The following is a 16,161-nucleotide window of genomic DNA, read 5'->3' on the forward strand; positions in this document are numbered from 1 at the left end:
CTCCCACGATTCAAGAAGTTGTAAAGAATTACAAACATGATTATGATTAGTGGTGAAAAATGTATATTTATTGATTTTAATGGTTAAAATAAATTAAGTTTAATTAATATTTTCAAGGAATTAATATAATTTATTTCATATATGAAAATATTTTATTATGATTTAATTTATTGTTATTTAGTAGGAATTAAAGTTGCATTTTGGCATAAAGAAAAATAAAGAAGAAAGAAAGAATCAAAACTGAAAAAAAAAAGAGTTGAAAAAGTGGCATTTTTTAAGGGAATTATGCCCAAAATGAGCCCAAACAAGCCCAGGTCCAAGCTTGCCACCACCTGGACACGTGGCACGCCTCTATTGGCCATGACTTGGTCAAAATTCCAGCTACCCATCAGCCCATTTTCTTGTGCATATTGGGCCTTGAACCTTCTATTTTGAGCTCTAAAGCTCACATTTTGTGGTGTTTTAGAAAAATGACAAAATGACCATTTACTAAAATAGCTAGGTTAATATTAATAATAAGATTTGATTTTTCAAAATCATATTTTATTATTAATATTTCAAGTTTATTTTGTAGACCCCATTTGTAATTTAATTTCTTTTTAGTCATTTTCTTCTTCTATAAATATAGACTCTTCTTTCACATTTGGTATGTAATTTAGAGAGTAAATAAACTACAGCAAAATTTCTACTCACTTTCTTCTCATATTTCTTCTTAGAATTTTGTGAGAATCATGAGCATAATGGCCTGATCTTCCTAGGAAGGTTAGAGATGATTCCATATGCTAGTGATGTTATTTTGCTACTTCGATTTATTATGTCCCTAATATAATGTATTTGAATTATTTATGTTCTTTCATCCTCATCTCTATTTTAAGATCTTTATTTACTTGTGCTAATAGTATATAGGATTAGTCATGCTCTTTCTATGTGCTTCTAATTAGTAAAAGTAATATTGATACATAATTTTATGTCTAATCTTCTATTGCATTATTGCCCTTGGGTATTTTGTCATTTTTAGATTTTTCATAAGATTAACATTGTGATTTTAATTAAAGAACTTTATAACTCAAATAGACTTTTGTTATAAAAGAATATGGACTTTAATGTTAGATTTTCCAAGTAAATGTTGGGATGTGAACTATTTACTTGTGTATTTTTGTAAATCAAGTAACTAAGTAACCAAACAAGCATATTGATGATTCTTGAAACCTTTCTATTTCTCAAACTTTTGATTACACCTTACTTTTATTTCCCTTATCTCATTTTATCATTTCATCAAAAAAACAACACCAAAATCTCAAATCTCTTTTCATTTTCATTTTTTATTTATTTCATGTTACTAACTTTTTGTGTTATTTTCTACTAATCTTTTGGTTTTAGGTTACCTCCTTGTGGATTGACCGCCTGATTTTACTACAACTACTGCTTAGTGGTAGCCACATTTTGGGCGTTAAACAAATTTTGACGCCGTTGCCGAGGATGTAGTTTTCAAAGGTTTATTGAAATTTTTACCAAAATGTTAGTAACTTTATTTGTATTTTTGTTGATATGAATATTGTGTTAGTATAGTTTTTTTTTTTTTTACTAATTTTTAGTTAATTTGATTATTATTATTGAAAAAACAAAAAAAAAACTAACTAAAAATCATAAAAAAAAAGTTATTTATATATATACTTTTTTTTTTTTGGGTAAAACAAAAGAAAAAAAATTATATATATAAATATACATATAAAAAAACGTAAAAATATATATATATTTATTTATTTTTCTTAGCTTTTCGGATACATAAAAAAATTATATAAATATATATATATATAACTTATATTTTTCTTTTTAATTATAATTTCATTTTTCTTTCTTTTTTTCCTCTTAATTTATTTTTATTTTTTTAGTTTAATAAATATTTGTAGAAAAAAAAGAGATTAAGCTTGCTATTTTATCTTCACTTCAATTCACTTTTCTTTATTTTATTTTTGTATTGATTATTTTGTTCCTTTAGGTTCCTTAGTTTAGGCTTTTTTTTTTCTTTGCCTTAGTTTTCCTTAGAATTTAGATTTTCTAAAAAAACAACAACATAAAATTGCATAAAATTGTTCATAAAATTTCAATCATAAAACACTTAGTATTGGGAACAATTGTGTAATATTACAAATGGTAGAAATCGATATTGTTCTGTCTAGAAAGATTGGTTGTTAAATAAGGTTTGTAATAGTGTTACCCCCCCCCCCCCCTCCCCCCAACACTTACTTGGGAACCCCGGGGACATCTGTCTAGGCAAGTGTGGGTCTAAAGCGGTACCTTGACAACCTTCCCAATCGGTTTAGGAACATTTTGAGCATATACCTTTGCACTATTACATTGTTGAACTTATTACTATAAGAAAACCAGCTTGTTTTGTCAAAATAAGCAATTTCATTATGCTTAAAGGTTGTTTGGTCGAAAAGGTTTAACTTGTGATCCACCATACTTACTCAGTAACCTCGGGGAGTTCTAGTAAGGCGATGGAGATCACCCTAAAACATCCAAATCTACTTGGGAACAAGTTTAACAAAAATAAATAAATAAATAAAATAAAATAAAAATAAAAACATAAAATAAATCTAATTCTGATTTCCGAGAGTGGATGAATCATCACGAAACTTCTAGTGACACTTCATCTGCCACTCCTTCCACCAATCTTGCTTCTCCATAAACTTTAGCTGATATTAATCCATTCGCAATGGCTCGCAATGATGAAATCCAACCAAGAAATATCAATGACTACCTCCATCCTACTCGCACTTCCACGCTTTCATGCATTATCTTCCCTCCTAATATGCCCCCATTAGACTTTAAACCTAACATGATTCAACTCTTGCCCACATTTCATGGAATGGAAAATGAGAGCCCATACGTGCATATTAGAGAATTCGAGGAGGTAGTAGCCACGTTCTATAATCGAGCCAAAAATGTCGATTCTATGCAACTGAAATTCTTCCCTTTCTCCTTGAAGGACAAAGCCAAGAGCTCGTTATACTCTTTGAGATCCAGGTCTATTGGAACATGGGAGGAAATGACCAAATCCTTCTTTCTGAAACACTTCCCCAGCCATAAGACCAATAGTCTAAAATGACAAATTTTCATATTTTTCCCAAAAGGACAATGAAACGTTCTATCAAGTCTAGGAAAGATTCAAAGATTTGTTGAATCAGTGCTCGCACCATGGCTATGAGAACTGTCGTTTGGTTAATTACTTCTATGAAGGCCTCACGAGTCATGAGCGCCAGTTTGTAGAAATGCTATGCAATGGTGAATTCCTCGAAAAAGAGCCAGACGATGCTCTTGAATATCTCGAAGAAACCGCGAAAAAATCTCACACCTGGACTAGTCCAAGTGCTACTGATAGCACCAACCGACAAAATCATCTGGGATCTATCAACTTTGAGAAGAGGATAGTGTTAAGGCCCAACTCAAAGCTTTGAAAAAGCAGTTTGAGGTCTTAATGACGAAAAATGGACAAAAATCACACATGATCGCTCAAGCGGAACCGCAAGAACCTTGCTATGTTTGTGAAGGGACGAAGCATTTAACTAAGGACTGCTTAGCTTTTAATGAAATGAGGGGGTTTATGATGAGCAGTGCAATGCCTTAGGGGCATATAACAAGCCATTCACCCATACGTACAACCCTGGTTGGAGAAACCACCCAAATTTCGGTTGGAAAGATTCCAACCAAGCTCAATCGCCTGGAGGACAATGGAGAAATGAGCAAAAAGTTCAACAATCAAAGGCGTATTTTGCACCTCAATACAATGCTCATCCACAATGAAATTCTCTCGAGAATGCCCTTTATGCATTCATAGAGGAACAATCCAAACTAAATCGCCAAATGATGGAAGAAATCAAGGAAATGAAATGTCAATTCTCAAAATTGACTGAATCCTTGGCCATTCCGGAAAAAGGCAAACTTCCTTCCCAACCAAAATTCAATGTGCAAGGCCAACACATGACCCAATCTTCAAATTCTAATGACCAAAATGTTAAGGAAGTAAATGCCATCACGATTAGAAGTGATAAAACTTTGCAAGACCCACCCATAAAATCCAACTCTCCCAGTACTCCAAAAGTTACTTCCGAAAATCCACCACTCAATGCCTTTCCAAAAGTACCATTTCCATAGGCTTTGAAACCTGTTGGGAAACTTCCTGATAACCAAGTTGAAATCCTTGAGCACTTGACACAAGTGAAGATTAATCTTCCTTTGCTTCACATCATAAAACAAGTGTCAGCTTATGCCAAAATCATTAAGGATCTATGCACTGCAAAAAGGAAGCACCATGTCAAGAAGACTACTTTCTTGACTGAGCAAGTGAGTGCGGTGATTGAACAAAAAGACACTGCCGAAATACAAAGATCCCGATTGTCCCACCATTTCTTGCCAAATTGGGACCCATGAAGTCAGCCAAGCCTTACTTGATCTTGATGCGAGTGTAAATCTCATGCCTTACTCTGTATACTCGCAACTCGGTCTTGGAGAAATGAAGACAACATCTGTTGTGCTACAACTTGCTGACCGCTCCACCAAAAAGCCTAGGGGTATTGTTGAGGATGTTTTAGTTCAAATTAAAAAATTCTATTACCCCGTGGACTTTCTTATTCTTGATACCCAATATGTGGTAAACATGGAGTCTAAAATTATTATTATCCTTAGAAGACCATTCCTTGCTATTGCAAATGCTTTGATCAATTTTTGGAATGGCCTAATGAAGATATTGTTTGGAAACATGACTCTTGAAGTCAATATCTTCCACATCGGGAAACAACCCTGAGAAGATGATGAATGTCATCAAACATTCATGATTGACACTTTAATTCCCGAGGAGGTTCAATTGCGAAGCAACTTCGATAATCTTGATGAAATCCTCCTTTTGTCTCAAAATGAAAGTCCCGGTTCTATTGAGTCTACTCTTGCAATATCAGATCACATAGACTCATGCAATAGAAGGACTCAGTTTCTGCAACCTCGCTTTGAAGAGCTACCTCATGAGAGGGCACAGCCGAAAACTTCAGCCGAAGAGGTTCCAATTGTTCAATTGATCCAACTTCCCAAGGGTTTGAAACATGTCTTCTTGGGAGACGGTGAAACCTTTCTAGTTATCATCTCATCCAACCTTCAAAATTCTCAAGAATTGCAGTTACTCGAGCTACTACGAACGCATAAATCTGCGATAGGTTGGACGCTTGCTGATATCAAAGGTATTAGCCCTTTAATTTTCTCCCATCGAATCAATCTGGAGGATGAAGCTATCCCTCAAAGAGATCCTCAAACACAACTGAACCCCACAATGAAAGAAGTCATAAAAAATGAAGTTTTGAAATTGCTAGATGCTGGTATTATTTACCCAGTAGCTGATAGCAAATGGGTCAGTCCAACTCAAGTCGTGCCCAAGAAATCTGGTGTCACTGTGATCTAAAACGAAAAAGGGGTCCTTGGCCCCACTAAAACTGTGATAGGGTGGCGCATGTGCAGTGATTATAGAAAATTAAATGCTGCCTCCAGCAAAGATCATTTTCCACTCCCATTCATTGATCAAATCCTTGAACGTGTAGCTGGTCATCCATTTTATTGCTTTCTTGATGGCTATTCTGGCTATAATCAAATCGAGATTGCATTAGAAGATCAAGATAAGACCACTTTCACTTGTCCCTTTGCAATTTTGCTTTTCGGCGTATGCCATCTGGCTTGTGTAATGCACTAGCTACTTTCCAAAGATGCATGATGATCATCTTTAGTGACATGATTGAAAAATCAATGGAAGTATTCATGGATGACCTAACCATTTTTGGAAACTCCTTTGACACATGTCTTCTTCTTCTTGAACTGTTTTAAAACGGTGTATTGAGAAAGGACTTGTGCTCAATTGGGAGAAATGCCACTTCATGGTATCTTCCGGCATAGTCTTAGGCCACATTGTCTCTGAAAGAGGAATTGAGGTTGATCAATCCAAAGTCGACCTTATCTCCAACATGCCTACTCCTAAGACTATCAAAGACGTTAGGTCATTCCTTGGTCATGCTAGTTTCTATAGGAGGTTCATACAAAAAATTTCAATGCTTCCTCGTCCGCTAAGCAACCTCCTAGCCAAATATGTTACATTTGAGTGGACACCTAAGTGTGAGGAATCATTTCGAATGCTTATAAGTTCACTCACTTCCGCTCCCATCATTCAGTCACCCGATTGGAGTCTTCCTTTCGAGATCATGTGTGACGCCAGTAACTTTGCTGTGGGAGTTGTGCTAGGACAACGAAGGGAGGGGAAACCCTTTGTTGTCTATTATGCAAGACGAACTCTCAATAGTGCTCAAATGAACTATTCCACTACTAAAAAAGAGTTGCTTGCCATCGTCTTTGCTCTTGACAAATTACGATCTTATTTGATTGGATCACCTATTACGATCTTCACAGATCACTCCTCCCTTAAGTATCTCCTTTCCAAAAAGGATGCTAAGGCGCGATTAATACAGTGGATCATTCTTTTGCAAGAATTTGATATCACAATCAAGGACAAGAAAGGTGTTGAAAACGTCGTCACAGACCACTTGTCCCGACTTGAATTCAACGATCTCGCTGATGGTCCACCTATTCATGATGATTTCCTCGATGAGCAATTGCTTTATGTTGCTAAGTTACCGTGGTATGCTCACATTGTGAATTACTTAGTAACAGGTGAACTCCCATCTGAATGGAGTTCACAAGACAAATGCAAATTTCTGGTCGAGGTGCGCAATTTCTTTTGGGATGACCCATACTTATTCAAGTATTTCCCCGACCAAATCATGCGAAGATGCATCCACAATGATGAGGTGTCTAGTGTGCTGAATTTTTGCCACAATGATGCTTGTGGTGGTCACTTTTCCATGAAAAAAACCGCTGCAAAAATCTTACAATGTGGTCTTTACTGGCCCACTTTGTTCAAAGACACCAATGATTTCTGTCGTTCTTGTATAAGGTGCCAAAAGTTATGTTCCTTATCCCATCGGCACATGATTCCCTTGAACCCAATTCTTGTTATCGAAATATTTGATTGTTGGGGGATAGACTTTGTGGGACCATTTCCACCTTCTTTTGGCTACCTTTATATTATTCTCACTGTGGATTATGTTTCCAAGTGGGTCAAGGCTGTACCCTGTTGAACCAATGATAACGCTACAGTTGTCAAATTCTTGAAAGAATATGTGTTATCAAGGTTCGATACTCCTCGCACTATCATCAGTGATCAAAACACTCATTTTTTCAAAAAATCTTTTGAAGCTCTTATGCGCAAGTACGGTGTACTTCATAAAGTTGCAAATGCCTATCATCCACAGACTAATGGTCAAGCTGAGTTAGCCAATAGGGAGATAAAACACATTCTGGAAAAGACGCTAAATCCCGACTGCAAAAATTGGTCTACACGTCTTTCTAGACGCTCTTTGGGCATACCGCACTGCTTTCAAATCCCCTCTTGGGATGTATCCCTTTCGGCTTGTCTTTGGAAAAGCCTGTCATTTACCTGTCAAGCTCGAGCATAAAGCTTATTAGTCTATCAAAGCCCTAAACTTTGATCTAAATGTCGCAGGTATCAATCGCAAACTCCAATTGTCTAAAATTGAGGAGTTGAGAAACGATGCATATGACAATTCATGGATTTATAAAGCGAAATTAAAAATCGCTCATGATAAGCAAATCCTGCGAAAACACTTTGAGCCAAATCAAAAAGTACATCTGTATGATTCTCGCTTGCACTTGCACCTCGGTAAACTGCGATTGCGATGGACTGGTCCATTTGTAGTGAAACAAGTATTTCCCAACAGTTCTATTAAGGTCGAGGATCCAACCAATGGGAGAATTTTTCAAGTCAATGGCCAAAGACTGAAGCATTACATTGAGAGTGTGAGTCATGTTGAAGAGGTCCTTCTTAAGGACTCAATTTATACACTCTGAAGTTCAGAATGGTTTGTTTGTTTTCTTTTATTATTTTTATTTTTATTTTTCTGTCTTTTTATTTTTATTTTTGTATGTTGTTTGTTTTGGGGTATTTTTATCAGGTTATTTTCGCTCTCGCCTCATGGACATGGTCATCATCCAGGTGTTCTCTTTCCCTACCTTTTTCATTGATTATTCATTTTGACATTGATGCCACTGTCTGATTTTTGGTTGGGGGTGATGAGCATTTATTAGCATTCATTTGGAAAATCATATTGTCGATTTGAATTTTTAAGTCAATTTTTTTTTCAAAATTACCCAAGCAAGAGTACAACTTTTTGGTTTGAGTCAGCTTTTACTATGTTTAGCTATTAAGAAGTGATTTTTAGAGTTCTTTTGTGCACTTTCCAAATATGTGATAAATTGGTTGTTAACACAAATAGTTGAGATAAATTTCAATTTAAAGTTTTTCATTTCTTGGTGAGTTGTGAGAGTTGATAAAACAACTTTTTGAACTTTTATTGATCATTTGAGTTGGTGTTGTCACATATTTGGAATTTAAAACATGAAATTTACTAGATGGATGTTTTTCATTTAAGAATGAGTCTTTGTAATAATTTTTTAAATTTGTGTTCAATTTATTTTTTGTTTGTAATTTTCTTTCATTTTTGTGTTGCCTCTGGTCAAGAAAAAAAGAAGAAGAATATATATATAAATGAAAACAAATAATACAAAAAAAAGGAAAAGAAAAACATAGTACAGAAAAAAATGAAAAAAAGAAGAACAAGAGCAACACTTTTGTTTGACTATTTTGTAGTTGTCAAAAAAAAACTTTATATTATTATTTTTGTTTTGTGTAATTTTATAAAAAATATATATAATAATAAAAAATTATTATTATTAATAGTTTCACTTTCTTATTTATCATTTCTAGTTAGTTGCCATTTTGTTCTTTTAGCTTTCTCATGTAAATTCCAAATGTTGTTTGTAATTTGAATTCCAATAAGTTGATATGCATATCTTGTGATCAATACTTGTTCAAATTGCTTGTCCTAAAAAGTTTATATTTTCTCATTTGAGCATAAACTATTACATTTCCAACTCTAAGAGTGTGATCCTTCCCATAAAAATACTTTCAATGCCTGTGAGAAATTTGGAGTTGAAACCTTTATACTTTTGAGATTTTTCGATACTATTTGTGTTATGACTTGCGATAAAAAGAATATGGTTTGATTCACATACACACACAACTCTGGAATTGCAAATGAAGTAGCTTCGATAATAATTTCTGACTTCTTGCTGATACTTTGAAAATACTTAGATTATTTTGCTTGGTTTGACTTGATTATTCAACTTGATAATTTTATTTTTTCGCTTGAATTGCTAGGGACTAGCAATAAGCTGGTTGAGGGTTGCGATTAATGGTGAAAAATACATATTTATTTATTTTAATGGTCAAAATAAATTAAGTTTAATTAATATTTTCATGGAATTAATATAATTTATTTTATAAATGAAAATATTTGATTATGATTTAATTTATTGTTATTTAGTAGGAATTAAAGTTGCATTTTGGCATAAACAAAAATAAAGAAGAAAGAAAGAATCAAAACTGAAAAAAAAAAGAGTTGAAAAAGTGGCAGTTTTTAAGGGAATTAGGCCCAAAATGAGCCCAAACAAGTCCAAGCCCAAGCTTGCCACCATCTGGACACGTGGCGCGCCTCTATTGGCCATGACTTGGTCAAAATTCCAGCTACCCATCAGCCCATTTTCTTATGCATATTGGGCCTTGAACCTTTTATTTTGAGCTCTAAAGCTCACATTTTGTGGTGTTTTAGAAAAATGGCAAAATGACCATTCACTAAAATAGCTAGGTTAATATTAATAATAAGATTTGATTTTTCAAAATCATATTTTTTTATTAATATTTCAAATTTATTTTTGCAGACCCCATTTGTAATTTAATTTCTTTTTAGTCATTTTCTCATTCTATAAATAGAGACTCTTCTTTCACATTTGGTATGTAATTTGGAGAGTAAAGAAACTATAGTAAAATTTCTACTCAATTTCTTATCATATTTTCTTCTTGGAATTTTGTGAGAATCATGAGCATAATGGTCTAATCTTCCTAGGAAGGTTAGGGATGATTCCATATGCTAGTGATGTTATTTTGCTACTTCGATTTACTATGTCCCTAATATAATGTATTTGAGTTATTTATGTTCTTTCATCCTCATCTTTATTTTTTTTATCTTTATTTACTTGTACCAATAGTATATAGGATTAGTCATGCTCTTTCTATGTGCTTCTAATTAGTAAAAGTAATATTGATACATAATTTTATGTCTAATCTTCTGTTGTATTATTGCCCTTGGGTATTTTGTCATTTTTAGATTTTTCATAAGATTATCATCGTGCTTTTAAAGTAAAGAACTTTATAACTCAAATGGACTTTAATGTTAGATTTTCTAAGTAAATGTTGGGATGTGAACTATTTACTTGTGTATTTTTGTAAATCAAGTAACTAAGTAACCAAACAAGCATATGGATGATTCTTGAAACCTTTCTATTTCTCAAACTCTTGATTACACCTTACTTTTATTTCACTTATTTCACTTATCTCATTTTATCATTTCATCAAAAAGACAACACCAAAATCTCAAATCTCTTTTCATTTCCATTTTTTATTTATTTCATGCTACTAATTTTTTGTGTTATTTTCTACTAATATTTTGGTTTTAGGTTACCTCCTTATGGATCGACCGCCCGATTTTACTACAACTATCGCTTAGTGGTAGTCACATTTTGGGCGTTAAATAGGTTAGTAGATCCAGAATCAATAATCCAATTAGATTTATCATTTTCTAAAACACATGTTTCTAAGATAAAAGAACTATAACCATTACCTTTGTTTTTCATTGCTAGAAACTTGGGGCAATCTTGTTTCCAATGCTCTTTCTCCTTGCAGTGAAAACACTTACCTTTACCTTTCTTGTTTTTATTTTTCTTCCCCATAGGTGTTTGTGCACTTGGTTATGTACTCATCTTTTCAGGCATGGGATTGTTGTTTTGTCTATCTTTCCTCTTGTTTCTAGCTTTTGAAGACGAAGCTTGGTTAACTTCAGCCTTAGCTGGATCAGCAGCAGCAGTAGTCCTCTTTTCTCCTCCCTTACTTGGTCCACCTATGATAGACTTGAAAGTCTGAAGCTCGTTCATGAGCTGCGTCAAACCATAGTTGAGTTGATCACGAATGTGTGGAGATGGTGCCATCCGAGCATTGACATATTTCTTGGTGGCCTCAAAATGAGTCTGCACAAACTTTGCACCGAACATGTCTTGGATCCGATCCATGATTTCGTAGGCCGTCTCGACAGTCTCCATCTTTGTCTTAAGAGTGTCGACAATACTAGTCAACATGTAGTGTTTGCCTTGTTATTAGCCGCCTGTCAGCGCTCATATTTATCTCTTACAGACTTAGGAGCTCCTTCAATTGTAACTTCTAGGGATTCCTCAATCATGACGAACTCAGCATTGTCATCAATCAATACTATGTTGATATTCTGCTTCCACTTAAGGAAGTTTTCTCTAGTGAGTATCTCCATCGAAAGTTTAGAAAGGATGGGAGTAGACACATCCATACATAAAACTAATGGTTATCAATAAAATAGAAATCAATCACAATAAAACTTCTATTCACTCCAATTTCAAGAAATAGCACAACATATACCATAAATATGTAAGATATTGAAGAAAAAAAATACCAAAATAATCATATATCTATTTCTCTAGGTTTTTTACTATTCTATGATATTGTTGTCCCGGTTGGCGAGAGTCAAAAGATATCATTAGCTAAATAGAGTTGTAAACTCATTTAATAATGGACATCATTATTAACAACCTACTATTCGATCAAAATAAAAAACAAAATATCTTATTTTATGAGCTAGACCCACGGTTTCAATAATCAATAGATTTAGTCATAGTAGTCACTGTAGGGGTGAGTCTAGTAGAATTTGACCTACAATTATCCATCTTTTGAAATTTAACCTTGTCAAAATAACTAATGAACACCTTCCATAGGGGGACGAATCAAAGCATCTCGAGGCCCCATTAAGCTATTTACCTTGTTAAACCAATGGTGGAGATCGAATATAATTTTTAAAATAAGCTCATTATAAAAATAGTATTTTTATTATTAATTTAAAAAAAATTAATGACTATGGTTCTCCAAAAAATTGTAAAATTAAATTTTTTAAAACCAAAGTCCTATAATTTCCTATTAATTCTAAAGTGTCACATTGAAACAAATTAAATTAATTTAGAATTAATTTGTTGGTAATCAATATTTAGGTTTAAGTAATATAATGGACATATACAATTAAGTCCAACTTAGGCAAATGAGCCTTAACAATTGGGCTTGCATGGAGGAGGGTTGAGTCCAGTATGTCGTTCCCACTACCAAGGTCCCTTAACTTCCACACAAGGTCCAAAAGATAGGAATTTAAACATTTGTTTTATTAATTGATTAGACTCACTATAGTCATGGAAAGAAATGGGCCTATACAAGTGGAATCACCCACAAGAGAGGAATTTAAACTTTACATTTTCTAATAGGCCCAAATAAAACCTATCATTTTATGAATATTTTATTTGGCAAAATCTATATATTTAGCAAACACATGGGCCACTATATGCATCTAAGCCCAGTTGCAAAAATATCACATATAATGCAAACAGACATGTTATAATTGGACGGGTCCAATCATTTTACTATATGAGCAAGTCTATGAATTTTTGTAAAAATACCACAATTTATGTCATTTGCAAAAATACCACAATTAATTTTCTAGAATTTATCCAAAATTCGAATTAATTCAATTTTGTAAAAAATAAATAAGTCAATTTAAATGAAATTTATCAGCAATTAACCAAAGTTAATTTAAATTTCATTTATCAACAATCAACTTAGTTTAGCTCATTTTTAAAAATATTAATTTAATTTAAATATGATTTATCAACAATTAACCAAAGTTAATTTAAATCCCATTTATTAAAAAATATTTTATTAATTTGGTTGAAAAACGTGATATTTTTAAAAATTTAATCAGTTACAAATTTTTAAAACAAATATCATCTGCTATTAATGAAAAAATATCTTAAACAGTTACACAAATTAAAATATTTAGTCAATAAATTTTCAAATTTCAAATTATTTAAATATTAAAATCTATAGAATAATCAGATATTACTATTTTCAAATAAAAGATTTTAAAAAATCAAGTATTTAAAAAATATCTGTAATATCTGATAACTTAATTCTAATATTTTAATATATTAAATATTTAAAATTAATAAGTTAACCTATTTTTAAATTTGAATTTGAATCTTTGTAGAAAATATCTATTTTTTAAAAGATCAAACAACAAAAATATCATATTTCAAAAAAGATATTTTTAAATAATAGAAAAGATCTAATATTTTTGTATTAACCTATTGAAAAATACAATCAAAAATCAAATTTTAAGAAAAAATTATTGCAAGCCGCGGCCAGTGAAAGTTGGTGGTTGTGGCCACGAGACGATCTGGGCAGGAATACGCGTGTTGGTTGGGCCGGGGTTGTTGGTGGCCGCAACCACTAGCCGCTGTTACCCAGGCCGCGGCCACTACCTGAAAGAATTTGTTTTTTAATAAAATTTGTGTAATTTTTCAACTCAAAAACGTTTTCTAAATAATTTTTACCATGTTTTACATCAAATAAAGCATTTATATAAAAAATTATTTGCAAAGAACACAATAAAATAACCCAAATATGCTAATAATCACATAAAATTCAATATGCATCATAAAAATCATGAAATCCATCAAATTACTCAACACATCAAATAATTCAATTTTACCATGTTCATGCATAAAAATAAAGATTACCAAAGGCTCTGAGGCAAGTTGTTGGAAAAACTTGTTCAAGATCTTGTTTATTTTCATGTAAATCTTATATTAAACTTATTAATATAAGAAAACCTAGAACATGTTTCTAAAATTGAATTCATACAAAGATAATGATAAAAACACTTACATTATTGTGCAACGGAATGATTAAGTCCTTCCTTCAGTTTCTCTAATCCTTGTATCCTTTTTGTCGCAAGGTATCACCAAGAAACTGATTCATTCTTCAATTTTCTTCACATCCTTCCAAAGTAACCTTAGAATCACCTAGACTAGAGTGGGCAATTCTCAACACATGAGATAGATACAAAGATAAGAAGAAGAATAGAAGAGAAAAACTGAGGCTTAGAAAATGACTTATGCTATAAAGAGAATCTAAAACCTAGAGCATCAAGACTTGATCTTCAGATCTTCTCAAAAATCAGTTATTCAAAAATCTCACTTAGCATTCCTTTTATAGACTCAATTAGGTCATTTATTTTAATTGAAAAATCAATAAAATAATAGATAATAGCAACCTAATGGTTGAAATGCTCATGGGCTTTAGGCCCGTGAAATTTCTCATTTAATTATAAGCCCTTTGGACTTAAAATAAATGTATGTATTATTTTCTATTGATTAATTAATTAAATAATTATTTATAATTTGAACCTTGATTTAAACTTATTTATTAAATTAGACACCAATTTATTTTAATTAATAAACCTGCCCTAATTTCTTTTTTTTCTCTAAATTGTATAACTCTGTGAAACTATCCAAAATTGACCTGGTCAACTTTGATAATTAAATAAATTAATTGAGACTATCTAGATGATTTTATCCAAGGTACAGTGGGGGCCATGGGCCTATGAAACCAAGCTTCAATAAGTTATCATAAATTTAACAAATAAATTTACTAACTTATTAATTCCTCGTGACTCCACTAAAGACTCAGAATTGCACTCTTGAATTCATAGAACACTCTATAGCAAATATAGATATGTTATTAATTATCCATTGTTACAACCATAATTGTCACTCAATCCTCTATAGACTGTCTACAATGAGATGGGACTAAAATAATGTTTTACCCCTCATTGTATTTTATCCTTAAAACACTTAGTTCCTTGTAAATGATATTTCAGTAAACTAATATTAATTACTGAAATGAGACCTCTATCATTTAGCACCTTGAACCAAACTAAAAGGAAAACATCATTTCACTTCATCATCAGAAGCTATAGATGTTCATATCTATGATTAACACTCCTACTCAATTATACTACCGAGTTCCCAAATGTAAGTATGGGTTAGTCCGTAGGGTAAGCTGGTAACGAACAAGTCAAGGAACTCAAATAATACAATCAATAAGAATACTAACCACTTAAAATTGAGATTGAATTTACCTATGGTCAACTATATGATATGACTAGAATAGATAATAACGGTATGTTTACTTATCCTTTCTACTATCAATATCGGTTCAGTCCGATGTAACAAATACATCTGATCTTATCTATTTTGCTAATGTTCTGGAAAGAATATAACACTGCGATGTGTAAGTAGATCATATCATAGATTGGCAAGTTAGTGTAAATCTTGTGCACTGACTAATCTTAGGACTAACTTATTTTGAACATATAATCATTGTTATCCCCAAAATTTCAGTTCGATGATGTGGCAATCAGAAGTGACAGGTGGCAGTGCATGGTCGTCAAGCAGATCATCAAGCGACACATTAATGGTCAATAAATGTGTTGACCAAGGGAAGTGAAAAGGTTAGAAAATGACCTACGAAGTTGTGATATCACTGGTCAGAAGATGGTTTTACCTAGTTAGGAAACGATTTACCCGACTGGATAGGAATTTAACTAGCCAGGAGGGAGTCTTACCCGAACAGACACATCAGAAGGGGTGTTTGTCTAACCAGGAAATGGTTTAAGTGGTCAGGAAATGATTTACCCAACTGGATAGGAAATTAACTGGTCAGGAGGGAGTTTCACCCGACCAGTTACCTCAGAAAGTGGTTTCACCCGACTAGTTACATCAGAAAGGGGTTTTACCCGACCAGTTACATCAGAAAGGGGTTTCATCTGACTAGCTATGTCAGATTGAGGAGTGTAACCGATCGGATGTGTCAGAATCTCAGGAGTTAACTGCCCAGTGACTTCTTTACAGAATTTCAGTAACAACTTCAACCCGAATCGCTCGAAACTACCGCGCGAATCTCTCATATATCCCACAGTAATAGCTAGATTGTTGTAATTTGAATTTGTTTATTATTTTATTAATTAA

At 32.9% G+C, this 16,161-nt stretch overlaps 1 non-coding gene across 1 annotated transcript; it reads right to left on the bottom strand.

The window, feature by feature from the left end:
* Window positions 1–3,100: 3,100 nt before the first annotated feature.
* Window positions 3,101–3,207, bottom strand: LOC133813209 (small nucleolar RNA R71). Its single transcript, XR_009884246.1, has one exon. It is a non-coding gene; the product is annotated as a small nucleolar RNA R71 (small nucleolar RNA).
* Window positions 3,208–16,161: the final 12,954 nt, after the last annotated feature.

The sequence above is a fragment of the Humulus lupulus genome, chromosome 1 (assembly GCF_963169125.1).
Source record: "Humulus lupulus chromosome 1, drHumLupu1.1, whole genome shotgun sequence".
Lineage (NCBI taxonomy): Eukaryota > Viridiplantae > Streptophyta > Magnoliopsida > Rosales > Cannabaceae > Humulus > Humulus lupulus.